A 19,840-nucleotide genomic window follows, 5' to 3' on the forward strand; every position below is an offset into this window, starting at 1 on the left:
TCCAACTTCTCTTAAGAAGTTTATCTTTTCTGTGCCCATATCTCTTCTGAACAATGTGGGTCTTTTTTCTCTCTCTCTTTAAAAGGAAACACACCCCAAGCGCATGTGACCAGGAAAGGAGTATATTTTTCCGTCCCCTTTATCCCCAATAAGCTTCCAACAAAGATTCAGTTATGAGTAGAGAGGTTCCTATCTGCTGCTAACTGTGCTCGTCCTCCCTGTTCATCTCCTTTCCCATCTACCAGTCAATGTCTTTGATTCCTGGACTTGCAGCATATAACACAGAGCCATGCCCATTACAGGCACTCAGTAAATGTTCAATCAATAAAAGAGTAAAGAATTAATAAATGATGTCTTTATTACATAAATTTTAAGTCATTTTTATAAGCTTGCTTTTTAAAGGGCCAAATCTCTCTTCTCAACACTTTGAAAGCTTTGCACAGTGGCAGTATCGTAGCCAATGAGGTTTATCCCAGGCACGATTATTACTAATTGAAACACTTTGAAGCGTATTTTGAACCACATGGTGATTTTCTTTTAGCAACAGCCACAAATAAATCCTCTGTTAATATTACTTTACTTAACATTATTCTAAGAGCTATTTTCTCCTTTTCTCAGGATATTCATATATAAATATATTAAAAGCAGAACCAGATTTTCATAAAGGCAGTCTAAGCATATTTTCAGAAGTCTAAGAGATACACATACCTTTTTAAAAAAATGTACTCCCCACTAGTGTACCTTTTATGACAACAAAGGATTAAATGACTTTATTTTAAGTCTTTCATCCTATTAAGATGCAATTAAGAGAGGCAGGATTCTGGTACACTCTAGTAGCAAACATTCTCAAAATCTCAGTGGCTTAAATAACAAAAGTTTATAATTTCTTATACTACATATCCACTATGGGTCAGCACGAAACTCTGCTCATGTGCTCACCCACATCACTTTTTAGGCTGCCATTTCCATGTGCCATGCTTCAAGGGGTCACAACAGGAAATACAAAGAGACACAGAAGGTCTCAAACCTGCAATTACTTGCTCCACTCAAAACCTACCAGTTAAAGGATGCCTGGGTGGCTCAGTGGGTTAAGCCTTTGCCTTTGGCTCAGGTCATGATCTTAGGGTCCTGGGATCGAGCCCCACATCAGGCTCTCTGCTCAGTAGGGAGCCTGCTTCCTCCTCTCTCTATGTCTGCCTCTCTGCCTACTTGTGATCTCTCTCTCTCTCTCTCTGTCAAATAAATAAATAAAATCTTTAAAACCTACCAGTTAAAACAACTGCAAAGAATCCAAGAAGTATGATCTACTCACACACAGAGGGGAAAAAAGAGAACCTGTGTGCAAAGGTGAGAACACCTATAAAAAAATATTGTGAAATCTTTAAAAGCTAGAATACGTGACATTCCTTCCAAACAGCAGCCAAGTTGTAAACAGGATTGGCTAGAGAAATTTGGCAGAGAAAATTACTGCCCCCAAAATTGTAGTGAGGTGGGATGAAGAAAACAACTTCTTGTGGTTTGATCTCTTCTAAAATATAAATCTTACCCTATCTGTTTCTTCCCTAAAACCCTCAGATGGCTTCTAATTACTTAAATTCCAAATTCCTTACCACAATCTATAAGGCACTACATGAACTGGTTCTGGCCACCCTGTCCTCAATATTAAGAAACCAAGCCCAGAAAAGGTAATGGTTGAAACTAATGGTCCTTCCCCTAAGAGAACTTCAGGACTATTTGCACCATGTTATTACCTCCCTGTCTACCTTAACCACCATTATAAGCACTCTTTACCCTTCTTTACCCCAAGTAATCTGTCATTTTTTAAATCCCCTAGATCCTCAACTTCTCCTCTAAAAATTCCCTTCATATCAGTCCTCCTCTAACTGAAACCTCTTATCCTTTGAAAACCTGCTTCCTGCATAGTTGCCTCAAACAGTGGCTATTTATACTCCACATATTTTTATTTCTGATGCTGGAGATAGAGTACATGCCCTTCTTACTCTCCATTGCCTCTTACAGATCATTGCCTCCATTCTCCTCAAAACTGTCGGTCCTTTAAAGCACATGCCATCAGATTATACTATTCTTTATTCAGTTATTTCCAAGTGTCCTTGGTTCACTGAAAAATTAGCAACTGGCTTACTTCCACTCTACCACTTACACTGGTTATCTTTCTTGGTGACTTGAATAGCTATATAGATGATCCAGATGAGACTCTGGTCTCTTTATTTTTAATATCCTCACTTCTAGTGGCCCTGTCAATCACCCACTCCCACATTCTTACCCTAAACCTTGTCATTTACAATAACTATACTACCTCTAAAACCTCAATTCCAAACTTCCTAGCATGATGACAACTTTCTATCTTCCCAAGTCATTCTCTCTTTTCTTCCTTTTTTCCAAAAAGTCTTCAACCCAAAATGGCTTCTCATTGACTCTACCACCATTCACCACTTAAACCCTTAACTCTTTCACCTGGCTTGGATTCTGTAGTCCACCACCAAACACTCCTTTGTATCACTCCCCCTAGCTCTCTTTCCTCTCCCTCCCTCCCATTTCCCTCTCATTCTTTATAGAAAAACTTCTCAGAAGGTTGGGATACTCACTTTCCACTTCTTCACATTCTTTTTTAAACTGAGTGCAAACAGACTTCTGCCATCACACCAACAAAATGGCTCCTGTCAAATTCTACCACAACCTCCATGTTCCCAAAATTCAGATACATCTTAGTTCTCATTTTATTTAACATATCAGCAGCATTATGCAATACATCTTCCCTTCCTTCTTAAATCACTTTCTCCCCTCAGCTTCTGAGATATCACACTCTGTTTTTCTTCTAACCTTCATTGCCTACTCCTTCTCAGACTTCTTTGCAAGTTTTTACAAGTTGTTGGCTTTGGAGCTACAAGACTGAGACTACAATCTAAATTGCTATAAGAAATTAAAAATCTCCCTGGTTTAGGATCTCTTGTCACATTACTAAAGCCAATAGTCAGTCCTCATCCTGCATTACCTCCCAGCAACATATGACACAACCAATCACTTTTTTCTTTGTAAATGTTCCCTCCCAAGATACACATACTCTCTTAGCTTTCCTCCTACCTCACTGATTGCACTTCTCGGTCTCCTTCACTGGTTCCATCTCTTCTCCATAATCTCTTAAAGTGCACATCCCAAGGTTCAGCTCCTGGTCCTCTTCTCTTCTCTATCAACATTCACTCCAGAATGACATCAGCAAAATGGCAGTATAGGAGTTCCTAGGGTTCATCCTCATCCCAGAGTATCAATTTGAACTCTATCCATGTGTAAAAATACCTTCACAAGAGCTAAGAATTCAAGGTAAGTGTTTAAAGCACCTAGATGGAGTATAGAAATAAGAAAAAGACACATTGAAAAGGATAGGAAAGCAATTTCACATAACCACCACCCTACTCCCTTAAGACTGGGCAACCAGCATACAGAGACACACTTCCCAAGGAAAAGAAAGTAGTGCCCAACTTCATGGGAGACCTAGCACCAACCCAGCCTTCATTATTCTTCTTCTAGACTAGCTCCTACAGATCCAGGCATCCAGCCCACCCATGTACCAGGCCAGTCCCATATGAGCCTTCAGGCTGTCTCTCATCACAGACCCATGCTCCCAGCCAGCATCAGCACCAGGTTGATTTCCACAGACAGAAGACCCAATCCTAATGTTCCCCAGCCCATGGTCAGCTCCTTCAGAGTCAGGATTCAGGCCCACCCGCACAGACCCAGGCCCCAGGCACACTACCACAGACTCAAGTACTAGGCCCACCCCAGTGAACCCTGCCTCCAGCTCCACCTTCATGGACCCAGGCACCAGGCCAGCCCCTATGAACAAAAGTACAAGGCCATCCCACTTGATTAACCAGGCAATAGACAAAGGATTCCAGCAGATGGCCTATCTAGCACTTTTACATATACTGACTAATAAAGGGCTTTCCTTGCGAAAGCCAGTCTGTAAAGGCTGGAGGTGCCTAGTTCCTCAAATGTGCAGACACCAATATAAGGTCACAAGAATCATGAATAATCAAGAAAACATGACACCACCAAAGGACACTAAGAAATCTCCAATGACTGACCCTAAGAAATGAGATCTATGGTCTGTCTGGCAAAGATTCTGAATAATCATCTTAAAGAAATTTAGTGAACTACAAGAAAACACAGATTGATGCTTAAATGAAAATAAGAAAACAATACATGAACAAAATGAGAATTTCAACAAAGAAATAGAAAAAAATTTAAAAAAATAGAAATCTGAGAATCAAATAATATGACTGAATGAAAAAATTCAATAGAGTTTCAATATCAAACTCAACAAAGCAATAGACAGACTTAGTGAACTTCAAGACAGTTCACTTGATATCATCCAGTCAGAGGAGCCAGAGAACAAGGAAACCCAAAACCAGCAGAAGGAAGGAAATGTTAAAAATTAGAGCAGAAATAAACAGTATAGGAGTAAGCGAAGATAGTGGACTAGGAGGAGTACTCTAGGCTTGCCTCATCCCCCAAACACATCTAGAAAAATATCAAATCATTCTAAACATCCAAGAAATCAATCTAAGGACTGACGAAACAAACTGAACAACTAGAGTAAGAGAAGAGGCCACATTATGGAAGGTAAGAGGTGCAGAGACAACGTTTGGGGGAGAAATAGATCACAGGTGCCCTGTTCACAGAGAGAGGAAAGAGAGAGCAAAAGAGAGAGAGGTCTGCCAGGGGATCACACAAGGAAAACACTTCCACAAGGCCTTTGACTAGGAACACAAGAGAGGCTAATTTGCATGAGTTTTTACAACAAGCAGAGCTCAAAGACTCAAGTATTAAAAGTCTACTGCATGACTGGAATGGAGTGCCCTAATGGCACTGCTGTGTTCCTGTGGAGAGGGAAGGCAGATAGCCTGGAAGTGGATGGTGTGATCTGAGGATCCTCTGTGATGCACCAGGAAAGATGGTTCCATCCCTCTTCTTGGAGTGCATCTGGAAGACATGGCATTGCCTCTCTGAGGACAAAAGAGCTGGTAGGTGTAATTTCCTTCCCCTGCCCTTCAGCAAAGGCTCAGAGACACCTGCTGAGGGTGCCTAACTCGAACACCAGTGCTTTGCTGTACTTTCCTCCAAACTCCATGCCCTGTGATTTGGTGTAACTGCCCTTCTGGGACAAGCATCAGTCCCAGTATGGTAAGACCCTCCCCAAGAGAACAAGCATGGGTTCCCCCCGCAACATGAAATCCCTAAAGTTTGGAATTGTAAGACTCAGCTGGCCTGCCTGGGATAGACCGCAACGTACACTGCACTGCGAGGTGGGCAGACAGCCTGGACACAGGGTAAAGGCAGCAATCTGAGGAATGCCGGGGACACAAAGTGGAGATTATCTGCTCTTTTCGGAGGGCTTCCTGGACAGCAGCAGGAGTGGTCTTCCCTCTCCAGGGACTAAGGAGTTGCCTGGCACCATTTTCCCCCACTACCCTTTAGCATAAACTGACTTCAGTAAGCATCACAGAGCCAACACAGGAGGCTTAAACTGCTTACACCTGGCCCCGGCCCCCTACACTCTGAAGGTGCTTCTGAACTAAGGCAAGTGTGCCTGAGAGACAGAACAGCGGTAGGCCTCTCCTTCAGAAGGCCAGCACAAAGCCCCCACACACACCACATCTACTGACCACAGAATTCTATGAAGGTTCAGCTCAGAGGAAATAGCATCAGGTCCCTTTAAACAAGCAGACTAGACGGAATAGCATCAGGTCTCTTTCAACAAGTAGAGCACACTTAGTTAAAATGCCACACTCTGGCCAATATCCAAACACTCACCACTGCAGGCAAAGAAAAATTCTATAGAAGACTGACCTGAGGGAAAAAAGCAACCAAAACACAGCAGCAGACTATACACAATATACACCAGAGACACTTCCTGAAGCAACAGGCCCTGGTCATTATATGACCTCTTCTTCATAAAACCATTACTCTTGGGAGCAGGAAATATAATAGGCTTTCACAACACACAGAAGACAGAGACCTAGACAAATACCAAAACAGAGGAATTCATCCCCAAAAGAAAAAACAAGAAGGTGTCACAGCCAGGGGTCTAACTGAAACAGATATAAGTAATATGCCTGGACCAAAATTTGAAGCAACACTCATAGAGAACTAGCTGGGCTTGAGAAGAACATAAAGACACCAGGGAGTACCTTAACGCAGACATAAAAGACCTTAAAACTAGTAAAGCCAAAATGAAAAATGTTATAATTGATATGTGAAGCCAACTGGATATAATGACGACAAGGAGAAAAAAAGCAAAGGAACAAGTAAGTGATATAAAAGATAGAATTATGGAATATAATGAAGCTAAAAAGAAGACAGAAAGAAAAGTATTAGGTTACGAATGTAGACTTAGAGACACAATGACTCCATAACGTGTAATAAAATTCATATCATTGGAGTCCAAGGAGAAGAGAGAAAGAAGGGAGCAGAATTTGCCCAATTTGGGGAAGGAAACATCCAAATCCAGGAGGCACAGAGAACTCCTTTCAAAATCAACAAAAGCAGGCCAATACCAAGACATACTTTAGTTAAATTTGCAAAATATAAAGAAAAAAATCCTAAAAGCAGCAAGAGAAAAGAAATCTTTACCGTACAAGAGAAGACAAGTAAGATTAGCTGTAGAACTCTCTACAAAAATGTAGCAGGCCAAAAGGTAGTGTCATGATATATTCAACACACTGAATGGGGGAAAATGCACCCAAGAATATTTTATCCAGCAAGCCTGTCATTCAGAATAGAAGGATACATAAGGAATTTCCCAGACCAAAAAAAAAAAAAAAAAAAAATTAAAGTTCATGAACACTAAACTAGCCCTACAAGAAAGCATAAGGGGGACTGTTTAAGTGAGAAAGAAAGATCAAAAGCAACAGAGAAAATCTTCAGAAATACTGACACTACAGGTAATACAATGTCAGTAAATTCATATCTATCAATAATTACTCTGTACATAAATGGACTAAATGCTCGAATCATAGGGTGTTAGAATGGATTAAAACACACACCCAAGACTCATCTATATGCTGTCTACAAGAGATTCATTTTAGACCTAAAGACACCTGAAGATTGAAAGTGACAGGATGGAGAATCATTTATCAGGCTAACAGATGTCAAAAGAAAGCCAGAGGAGTAACACTTACATCAGACACATCAGACAAACTAGGTTTTAATCCAAAGACTATAACAAGAGATAAAGAAGGGCACTGTATCATAATAAAGGGAACTACCCAACAAGAAGATCCAACAACTATAAATATTTATGCCCTAACTTGGGAGCACCCAAATATATAAAATAATTCATAACAAACATAAGTTGTATTGTTATATTACAATAATACAATAATAGTAGGGGACTTTCATACCCCATGTACAACAATGGATACATCATAAAACACAGCAGAAAACCAACAAAGAAACAATGGCTTTGGATAATACACCAGACCAGATGGACTTCAGATATATTCAGAACATTTCATCCTAAAGCAGCAGAACACACATTCCTTTCAACTGCACCTGGGACATCCTCCAGAAGACATCACATTCTAGGTACAAATCAGTCCTTGGCAAGTACAAAAAGACTGAGATCAGACCATGTATATTTTCAGTCCACAATGCTATGAAACTTGAAGTCAACTACAAGAAAAAATTTGGAGAGACCACAAAAACATGGAGATTAAAGAATATCCTACTAAAGAATGAATGGGTCAACCAGGGAAAAAAAGAAGAAATTTTAAAATACATGGAAGCAAATGAAAATGAAAACATGATGATCCAAAACATTTGGGTTGGAACAAAAGCAGTCCTAAGAGGGAAGCATACAGCAATACGTGTCTACCTCAAGAAGCCGGAAAAAACCTCAATACACAACCTAACCTTATACCTAAAGGAGCCAGAAAAAGAATAGCAAGTGACCTAAAGCCAGTAGAAAAAGGGAAATAATAGAGATTAGAGTAGAATAAATTGTATGGAAACAAACAGAAAACATAAACAACGAATTCTGGAACACTAAAAAGAAATTGAAAAAAATAAATAAAATTTAAAAAAAATAAACCAGCAGAACAGATCAATGAAACTAGGAGCTAGTTCTATGAAAGAATTAATAAAATTGATAAACCCCCCAGCCAGACTTATCAAAAAGAAAAGAGAAAGGACCCAAACAAAATCATAAATGAGAGAGAAGAGACCACAACCAACACCACCGAAATACGAACAATTAGAATATTATGAAAAATTATATGGCACCAAGTTTGACAATCTGGAAGAAATGGTTAAATTGCTAGAAACATAAACTACCAAAACTGAAACAGGTAGAAATTAAAAATCTGAATAGATCCATAACCAGCAAAGAAATTGAATCAGTATTCCTAAATCTTTCAACAAACAAACTGGGGCCAAACTGCTTCCTAAGGGAATTCTACCAAACATTTAAAGAAGAGTTAATACCTATTCTTCTCAAACTCTTCCAAAAAAATAGAAATGGAAGAAAAACTTTCAAACTCATTCTACAAGGCTAGCATTACCCTGACTCCAAAACCAGACAAAAACTGCACTAAAAAAAAAGAGAATTACAGGGCATGGATGCAAACATTCTCAACAAGAAACAAGCAAATCAAATCCAAAGTACATAAAAACAATACATGATCAAGTGGATTTATTCCTGGGTTGCAAGGGTGGTTCAGTATTTGCAAACCAATCAACGTGATACAATACATTAATAAAAGGAAGGATTAAAACTATATGGTCCTCTCAATAGATGCAGAAAAAGCATTTGATAAAGTACTACAGCATTCATGATAAAAATGCTCAACAAGGTAAGGTTAGAGGGAACATACCTCAATATAATAAAGGCCCTCAAGGAAAAACCCATAGGGAATATCATCTTCAATGGGGAAAAACTGAGAGTTTTTGTCCTAAGGTCAGGAACAAGAGAAGGATGTCCAGTCTCACCAGTTTTATTCAACATAGTGCTAGAAATCCTAGCCAAAGCAATTAGACAGAAAAAAGAATTTAAAGCATCCAAATCAGTAAAGAAGTAAAGCTCACTATTTCTAGATAACATGATACTATATATAGAACACCCAAAAGATTCCACCAAAAATTACTAGAATGAATTTAAATGAATAATAAATAAATTTAGTAAATGAATGATAAAGTAATTTAGTAAATGAATGAAAAATAAATTTAGTTAAGTCTCAAGATAAAAAATCAATGTACAGAAATCTATTTCATTTCTATACTCCAAAAATGAAGCAGCAGAAAGAGAAATTAAGGGATCAATCCCATTTATAATTGCACCAAAAATAATAATATAACTAGAAATAAACTTAACCAAAACATAAAAGAACTGGACTCTGAAAACTATAAAATACTGATGAAAGAAATTGAAGACAACACAAAGAAATGGAAAAACATACCATGCTTATTGATTGGAAGAACAAATATTGTTAAAATGTCTATGCTGCACAAAGCAATCTACACTTTAATGAAATCCCTATCAGAATAGCCACAGCATTTCTCATATAACTAGGACAAGCAAACTTAAAATTTGTATGTAACCACAAAAGTTTTTGAATAGCCAAAAAATTCTTGAAAAAGAAAAACACAACTGGATATCTCACAATCCTAGATTTTAAGTTATATTATAAAGCTATAGTAATCAAAAAACTATGGTACTGGCACAAAAATAGACACATAGATCAATAGAACAAAATAGAAAACCCAAAAATAAACCCAAAATTATATGGTAAATTAATCTTTGACGAAGCAAGAAAGAATATACATTGTGGGGGAGCATACATTGGTACCTGTCAGTTGAACATCTGCCCAGGTCATGATCTCAGGGTTGTGGGAACCAGTCCCATGTCAGGATCCACACTCGGAGTGAATCTGCTAGAGATTCTCTCCCTCTTCCTCAACCCCTCTACCAGCCTGCTCTTTCTTTCTCTAAATGAATAAATAAAATCTTTTTTTAAAAAAGAATATCCTGTTGGGGGGCGGGGGTGGAGGACAGTTTCATCAACAAATAACATTGGAAAAACCAGACTGCAACATGCAAAAGAAAGAAACTGGACCTCTTTATTCCACCATACCTGAAAATAAATTCAAAATAGATTAAAGGCCTAAATGTGAGACAGGAAATCACTAAACTCCTAGAAGAGAGGACAGGCAGTTATTTCTTTTATATTGGCCATAGCAACATTTTTCTAAATATGTCTCCTGAGACAAGGAACACAAAAGTAAAAATAAATTATTGGGACCACATTAAAGTAAGAAGCGTCTGCACAATGAAGAAAACGATCAACAAAACTAAAAGGCAACTTATGGAATGGGAGAAGATATTCACAAATGACAAATCCAAGAAAGGGTTAGTATCCAAAATAAAGAATTTAAAAATTAATCACCCCCAAAATAATCCAATTAAAAAGTGGGCAAAAGGCATGAACAGACATTTCTCCAAAGAAGACATCCAGATAGCCAACAGGCACATGAAAAGATGCTCAACGGCACTCATAGTTAAGGAAATGCAAATCAAAACTACAGTGAGGTATCTAAGAGACTCTTAATCTCAGGAAACAAACTGAGGGTTGCTGGAGGGGAGGGAAGTGGATGGGGTAACTGGGTGATGGACAGTGGGGAGTGTATGGGCTATGGTGAGTGCTGTGAATTGTGTAAGACTGATGAATCACAGAGCCATACCCCTGAAACAAATAATACATTATATGTTAATTTTAAAAAACTACAATAAGGTATCATCTCACATCTGTGAAGAATAGCTAAAATCATCAACATAAGAAATAACAACTGTTTGTGAAGATGTAAAGAAAAAGGAACTCTCTTATATTGTTGGCAGGAATGAAAACTGGTACAACCACTCTGGAAAACAGTGTGGAGTTTCCTCAAAGTTTAAAGTAGAACTACCCTATTATCCAATAATCATACTATTGGGTATTTACCCCCAAAAATACAAAAATTCTAATTCAAATGGATACATTTCTCTGTTTATAAGCAGCATTATTTACAATAGCCAAATAATGGAAGCAGCCCAAGTATCCATCAATAGATGAATGGATAAAGATCTGGGATATGGATATAGATAGATAGATAATAGATATTATCCCTAATAGATAAATAGATACAATAGATAGATGATAGTTGATAGATAGATGATAGGTAGATAGATATAAAAATATTTCACTCATATGTGGAATTTAAGAAACAAAACAAGTAAACAAAGGTGAAAAGAGAAAGAAACCAAGAAACAGACTTTTAACTATAGAGAACAAACTGATGGTTGCCAGAGGGGAGGTAGGTAAGGGGATGGGTGAAATAGGTGATGGAGATTAAGAATACACTTACCTTGATGAGCACTAAGTAATATATGGACTTGAATCACTGTAATATACACCTAAAACTAATATAACACTATATGTTAACTGCACTGAAATGAAATGAGATGAAATAAAATAAAATATTTAGAGATCTATAGTGTGTGGATTTGAAAAAGTTTGAGCACAAGTGTTAGTCAGGAAGTGGAGGAGGGATTTGCAAGACTTAGGAAATGGAGGAAGACCACAGGGTCTCCAATCTTCTATAGGAGTATAGTTGTCAGGATAAAAAGAGTGATGGGAAAGAAAAGGAACTAATGGGGAAAATGCTAATCTCTCCTCCCTATCTCATGTTACTTGACCAATGTGAAGATCACTACAGCACAGAAGGGAGATGCCCCAAGTGCTATTACTATCTTGCCCTTAGGGGACATACGGTGTTCTGAATATCAAGCTAATAATTAAAGTATATTGTCTAGTTATATTTAAATATAATAAAATATCTTTACCATTATACCTAGCATATAGTAAGCTGCTCCTCAAAAAAATGTTTTTTGAAGTTGTTTTCTATTTCCTGTTATTAATCATTATCATTACTGAAGTTTCCACAAGGCTTTTGTACTACACTGATAGTCTCCTGTTTACTTCCTCAGAGTGCCTTTGGATGTCTTCCCCAACCCCTTATTAAAAGTTTAATTCCAGAGTTCTCAACAAAATAGGGTTCATTAATATGCTCTGAATGTTGGCCTCCTGGGATCTTTGATTCCTTTCCTCAACTGATTATGCTGAGGTCTCTTCTGAATAGAACATTTAAAATACACTTCAGTCTGTTATAAAACCAAAAGCAGCACATACTCAGCCTCATACAAGTTAGGAGAGGGGAAATAAGACTTTGAAGAATGATGTTTTTGAATATTACTACTTAAGTATTCTTAATTTAAATAAATCACATCTCAAAGGTGTGAGGCCAGGGGGCATTTTAAATTTGGGGGGAATAAAGAAATGGCAATTGACAACTAAGCTGATTAGAGCAGTATGAGTACAATCTCTCCAACTAAATTTTCATAAGTTTGGGAAATTTTGTGAATAATTAGGTCAATAAGTAGTGGTGAGAAAACAAACAAGTTCAGTTTTATGCCACCATTCATCCATATCAGACTTCTAACTGTGATTCATCCCATGGACATGTATGGGTAATATCCTGCGGAACTTGCCCTGAAAGTTAAGAGTAAGTATATTCTCAGTTTATAGTTGTATCTATGTTACCTGTTCATGCTTATGGAGCATGAAATCATGTAATCAGTTTTTTTAATTAAAAAGTAATGTTTCCCATTCAGTAGGTTGCCTTTTCATTTTGTTGATAGTTCTTACCTACAGTTGTAGGTAAAATAGTAAAATAGATCAGAGAGACAAAGACAAATAGCTCATGATGTCACTTATATGTGAAAACAAACAGAAACAGACTCAGAAATAGAGAACAAACTGGTGGATGCCAGAAGGGAGGAGTGGTAGGATGCATGAAATAGGTGAAGGGGATTAAAAGATACAAACTTCCAGTTATAAAGTAAATAAGTCACAGGGTTGAAAGGTATAGCGTATGAAATACAACTAATAATGTTGACATAATGCTGTATGCTCACAGTTAACTACAATTATTGTGGTGAACACTGGGTAATATATGGAATTGTCAGTTCACTATGTTGTATATAAAATTTATACAACATTGTATGTCAACTATACCTCAGTTTAAGAAAGTTACTTTTAGGGTTTATACAATCTAGACAAGTACAAAGTAAAAGAAGATAACTCCCCATAGTACCTCACTTTTCCATCTAACTTCATAAATTCACAATTTATTGTCCCAGATCTATGTGTCTAGGCACATAAAAATATAGTTTTATATAAGATATATAGATTTTAAAATATGTGTCTTTTTTTACCTAATGGGATCATAAAATACACTATAGTTTATCAGTGTGAGATATATATATATATGTAAAATATATCTTTCCAAGTGAGTTCACATAAATATTTTCCATTTTTTTAAGTTTTTATTTAAATTCATTAGTTTAAAAATAATAATTAATAAATAAATTTCAGTTAGTTAATACACAGTGTTTCCTGTTCATTTTTCTTTAGATTTTATTTATTTACTTGACAGACAGAGATCACAAGTAGGCAGAGAGGCAGGCAGAGAGTGAGAGGGGGAAGCAGGCTCACTGCTGAGCAGGGAGCCCGATTTGATCCCAGGACCCTGGGATCATGACCTGAGCCGAAGGCAAAGGCTTTAACTCACTGAGCCACCCAGGCGCCCCTTCTGTTCATTTTTATTGGTTTGTTGCATTTTGTAGTTTGGATGTGCCAAAATTATTTTGTTCTTTCCCTACTAGTGGAAATTTAAATTGTTTCCAACTTTTTATAACTACAAACAATGCTACAATGATTTGTAAAGTTAATGAAGCAGATTTATTATAGAATTTATGTGGAATATAAATGTGATGTTTCTTATGATAACAAAGTTATTCATCAAAGACCAAAATTTAATGGCCAGTAAGTGCAAGAGCCTGGATATTCACATCACTAGATGACATGACCTCATTTTACACATCCTCAAGATTGTACAACAGCAAAGACAACTCTGGTTGTTCCAGAGTTCTATCTGGTGTTCCAGATAGGCAAACAGCCCAGCTGTACAGGGTTTGGGATCCCAGGGGCTTAAGATTTCTTTATTTCAGGAAACTTAGATCAGAATGACATTAAGACACCCACAGGACTCTAGACATTTAAGGCTTTTCTTGGGAAAATCACTGACCTTTCTGAAAAAGAATATTATAATCAAGTAATAATAGCCCTTTTCCTGTTTCTGTGCTGGAGCTATACTTGTATCCCAAGAAAAGTGACTCAGCCTGTCCAGGAGGTTTAGAGAAATAGGAAAGGTGAGTCCAAGTGCACATTGAACACTTCTCCCTAAGAGTCACTGTGGTAAGAATGTAAAGCAGTTCCTGAAAGCCCTCGTGAAATCATTTGATGTCTGTAGTTTCTCTTTCTGTCAATGACAGATACCGCAGTATCCTGAAAACTAAGCATGAGAGAATTCTGTGCCCAAACAAACTTTACACACATCAAGTCATTTCAAAATTCAATTACAAATTACAAATAGAGGAAATACAGATTTTTATTATTTGCTGATGGAAGAGCACCAACTACGAACAAAGAAAATCTCAAAATACAATCTTGTTGATGGAGGCTGGGTCTCAGCTCAGAATCCCAGCAGAACCAGGTAATAATCATGACTTACTGACCATTCATCAGTGGAAGAGAGAAGGGAAATAGTAAAGTTAATTTATGTATTCAAGTGACGTTATCTTAAACTGGCCCTGGAAAGTTCCTATTAGTCTGAACCAAATAAATAAATAAATAAATAAATGCACAATTTATATGGCAAATTGCCAAAGATAAAAGGGTAAATGGAGGGGCACCTGGGTGGCTCAGTGGGTTAAATCTCTGCCTTCGGCCCAGGTCATGATCCCAGGGTCCTGGGATCGAGCCCCGCATCAGGCTCTCTGCTTAGCAGGGAGCCTGCTTCCCTTCCTCTCACTCTGCCTGCCTCTCTGCCTACTTGTGATCTGTCTGTCAAATAAATAAATGAAATCTTTAAAAAAAAAAAAGGGGGGGGGGTAAATGGAGAACAAACTAAGGAGGAAAAGAGAAAAAAGAGCACTATCTTTTTTTTTCATTTATTTAACTACTATGTATGTTGATCATACTGTATGTTTTTGCCACTGTTACTGGAGAATAAAAGAATACCAAAAAAGAGGAATAATATATTCCTGATAAACCTAGCATAAACAAACACTGCAGTCATTCAATAAGTGTAGGTTCTTCTGTCCTTCCCCTGCTCTTAAGGAATTTATACTCTGTTTTTGAAAAGACAATATATACACAGAAAACAGAAAACAATGCCTGAATAAAATGCATCATTTATGTTAAATCTTATCTTAGAATCACTCATCTCTCTGCATTTATGCTGTGTCACAGACATTCAGGTATCCATTTTGATGTAAAAGTTCTACACACAGTACAGTCACTGTGGAAAATAGTACAATGTTTCCTCAAAAACTAAAAATAAAACTATCATATGATCCAGCAAGATAGGCTGCTGGGTATATATTCAAAAGAACTGAAAGCAAGATCTTTTTTGGGGGAGTGGACAGGATCTTAAAGATATATTTGCACACTCATGTTTATGACAGCATAATTCACAAGGAACTTGGGGCGCCTGGGTGGCTCAGTGGGTTAAATCCTCTGCCTTCGACTCAGGTCATGATCTCAGGGTCTTGGGATCGAGCCCCACATTGGGCCCTCTGCTTGGCGGTGAGTCTGCTTCCCCCTCCCTTTCTCTCTCTGCCTGCCTCTCTGTCTACTTGTAATCTCTGTCTGTCAAATAAATAAATAAAATCTTAAAAAAAAAAAAAGGCAGAAGGAACCCAAACATGCACGAATGGGTAAACAAAATGTGATATGTAAATATAATGGAATGTTACTCAGCCTTGAAAAGGGAGAAAATACCTTGAGAATATTATACTAAACAAAATAAAACAGTCACAAAGAGACAAATACTGTACGATTTTACTACTTTTAACTAAAGTAGTCAGAGTCACAAAAACAGAATGTAGATAGTGCTTGCCAGGAGCAGGAGGGAAGGGGGAAAGGGGAGCCGTATAATGGGTATAGTTTTCAGTTTTACAAATAAAACTGTTGCACACCAAAGTCAATATATTCAACACTACTGAACTTAAAAATTATTAAGATGGTAACTTTTATGTTCCATGTTTTTTACAATTTTTTAAAATTCCACAAAGCATTTCACAAATGCTAATTACCTTCTGTACAGGTTGTCTTTCTCAGATAATAGTGCTTAAAACTGGATTCAGTTTACTGATTTTCTATCTACACTTGCACAAGGACATCTGCTGGAAGCAGAGGAAGAGATAAACTCTCATTTCTATAGCATGCTGGACACAGAAACAGAGAAAGACTTTAGTAACTTGAGCCACATGTTTTTTCAGGGTCAATGTATGGACTAGTTTCTGATTAAAAGTTTGCTGGAAAAAACTAAAAATTTCCTTTTGGATGTATATGGCTAAATATACAGGAAATTAAATTTAGATCGATGGTCTATAAGCAGAACTTGCTCAACTAGCTTCTGACAGAAAACTTGGGAGTAACAAAAGTGTCAGTTTTTATAAAATAATATTTTAAAAATAAGAATTAACATAATGATATAGTCTATTCAGGAATTAACCATTGTCTATTTTATGTGTATATGGCATCTTTCCAAAAATAGACTGTAAGTTCCTTAAGACCAGGGAAAGAGCAAGAGAACCAACACTTATTGAATAACTTTTGTTTTTCAAAAGTAAACTTCTTGACATTGAACCAAAAAAAACTTGAGAAGTTTGGAAATTTAAATAGGTTTTGTCACAGTGAAAAAATGATGCTGAGATATATTTTAAAATATTAAGTCTGATTTGTTGGGAATATGCCCAAAATATAATATAGAGAGTTAAAAATATGAACCTGAAAGTGAAATAAGAATTCAGGCCAAGGAATACCGATTTGAGAGGCATAATAAGATAGGTGTACGATAGGATTGTTTTCCTCATTTAGAAACTAAAGCCGGCAAACAACTTCTAAAAAATGTGTTTAAGAGAAAGTACAGCCACAGTAAGAGACACATCATGAGAGTCTGGAGAAAGGAGGAAAAATGAAGAAAGAGCTATTGGTTAAAGGAAGAAGTTAAGAAAATATTAGAAGAAAAAAATCAAAGACAAGGTAGAGATAAAATATAAATATACAGATATTTTTTAAAGAATATGCAATCACTATTTAATAAATATGTTAGAAAATTAAAAAGTGAGTCTGGACCATGGGTATTTTAGGATAGAAGAATTTGCTGGCTGTGTGTGCTTGGCTAAATCACTGAAACTTTCCCAGCCTCGGTTTCACCATCATCACCACTATTATCTTCATAGTATCATTAAAGCACATTATCTCAACAATAAGAATGAGATAATAGTTATAATCACTCTGTGCCTGGATGAGGATGGAAAATCAACACAGTCTCATAGTTGAGCATGCACTATGGATGAAGCAGCCCTGGATTAGAATTCTGGCTCCACAATACACTAGCTGTAGGACTCGGAACAACTTATGAACTGCTCCAAACCTCAGTTTCCTCATCTGCAAAATGGAGATAGTAATGTTCCTATCCCAAAGTGTTGTTATGGGAATCAAATAAAATAATGACAAGGCTTGGCACCTATTAAGTCCGCAATAGATAACAGTTACTATTTTTAGGGAGGGGGTAGATCAAGAGGGAGAGAGAGAAATCTTAAGCAAGTTTGATGCCCAGTGGAGAGCCCAAAGCAGGGCGCAATCTCACAACCCTAAGATCATGACCTGAGCCAAAGTCAAGAGTCAGACACTTAACAGACTGAGCCACTCGGGCCCCCAATGACAGTTATTACAAGAGTCAGAAAAAACAAGAAAGTCATCTACTCTCTGGAACAAAGATATGAGAAGATGAGTACAGGGACAGAAATGTCTTGAGAAAAGAAAGGTAGATGTGGAGGTTCATGCCAGAGGAAATTTTGCAAATTAATAAAAAACCGTAAGTGTGTTATCTGCTGAAAATGGCTTTGAGAGTTTGAGAACTACAGAGAAGTTTTTTAAAACTTAGCTTAAATTTTACTCTTCAGCTTAAATTTTAAATTCACCTTAAATTTTATTATAGTAGCTATGTAACTGTTCAGAACCCTGTTCTTCACCTATAAACAAAAAACAATTACTCAGCTTCTCAAAGTATGGTATACATAGTGCCCTAAGCAAACAAGTTTTTCATTAGAAACTCCTAAATGGTATCAGAAGAGACCCCGAATCGCTAAGGAAATGTTGAAAAACAAAAATAAAACTGGGGGCATCACGTTACTTGATTTCAAGCTTTATTACAAAGCTGTGATCACCAAGACAGCATGGTACTGGCATAAAAACAGACACACAGACCAGTGGAACAGAGTAGAGAGCCCAGATATGGACCCTATGGTCAATTAATCTCCGACAAAACAGGAAAACATATACAGTGGAAAAAGGACAGTCTCTTCAATAAATGGTGCTGGGAAAACTGGACAGCTATATGTAGAAGAATGAAACTCGACCATTCTCTTACACCGTACACAAAGATAAACTCAAAATGGATAAAAGACTTCAACGTGAGACAGGAATCCATCAGAATCCTAGAGGAGAACATAGGCAGTAATCTCTTCAATATCAGCCACAGCAACTTCTTTCAAGATATGTCTCCAAAGGCAAAGGAAACAAAAGCAAAAATAAACTTCTGGGACTTCATCAAAATCAAAAGCTTCTGCACAGCAAAGGAAACAGTCAACAAAACAAAGAGGCAACCCACGGAATGGGAGAAGATATTTGCAAATGACAGTACAGACAAAAGGTTGATATCCAGGGTCTATAATGAACTCCTCAAACTCAAGACACACGAAACAGGCAAACATATCAAAAAATGGGAAGAAGATATGAACAGACACTTCTCCCATCAAGACATACAAATGGCTATCAGACACATGAAAAAAGGTTCATCATCACTAGCCCTCAGGGAGATTCAAATTAAAACCACATTGAGATATCACCTTACACCAGTTAGAAAGGCCAAAATTAACAAGACAGGAAACAACATGTGTTGGAGAGGATGTGGAGAAAGGGAACCCTCTTCCACTGTTAGTGGGAATGCAAGTTGGTGCAGCCTCTTTGGAGAACAGTGTGAAGATTCCTCAAGAAATTAAAAATAGAACTTCCCTATGACCCTGCCATTGCACTCCTGGGTATTTACCCCAAAGAGACAGATGTAGTAAAAGAAGGGCCATCTGTTCCCCAATGTTTATAGCAGCAATGGCCACGGTCGCCAAACTGTAGAAAGAACCAAGATGCCCTTCAATGGATGAATGGATAAGGAAGATGTGGTCCATATACACTACGGAGTATTATGCCTCCATCAGAAAGGACGAATACCCAACTTTTGTTGCAACATGGACGGGACTGGAAGAGATTATGCTGAGTGAAATAAGTCAAGCAGAGAGAGTCAATTATCATATGGTTTCACTTATTTGTGGAGCATAACAAATAGCATGGAGGACATGGGGAGTTAGAGAGGAGAAGGAAGTTGAGGGAAATTGGAAGGGGAGGTAAACCATGAGAGACTATGGACTCTGAAAAACAATCTGAGGGTTTTGAAGGGGCGGGGGCTGGGAGGTTGGGGACCAGGTGGTGGGTATAGAGGGCACGGATTGCATGGAGCACTGGGTGTGGTGCAAAAATAATGAATACTGTTATGCTGAAAATAAAAAATAAATTTAAAAAAATAATAATAATAATTTTTTAAA

At 37.4% G+C, this 19,840-nt stretch overlaps 1 pseudogene; it reads left to right on the forward strand.

Annotated features, from left to right (window-relative positions):
• Nucleotides 1–431: 431 nt before the first annotated feature.
• Nucleotides 432–622, forward strand: LOC123389669 (annotated as a pseudogene).
• Nucleotides 623–19,840: the final 19,218 nt, after the last annotated feature.

This window comes from Mustela putorius, unplaced genomic scaffold (assembly GCF_011764305.1).
Source record: "Mustela putorius furo isolate JIRA1106 unplaced genomic scaffold, ASM1176430v1.1 tig00003988_pilon_pilon_pilon, whole genome shotgun sequence".
Taxonomy (NCBI): Eukaryota; Metazoa; Chordata; class Mammalia; order Carnivora; family Mustelidae; genus Mustela; species Mustela putorius.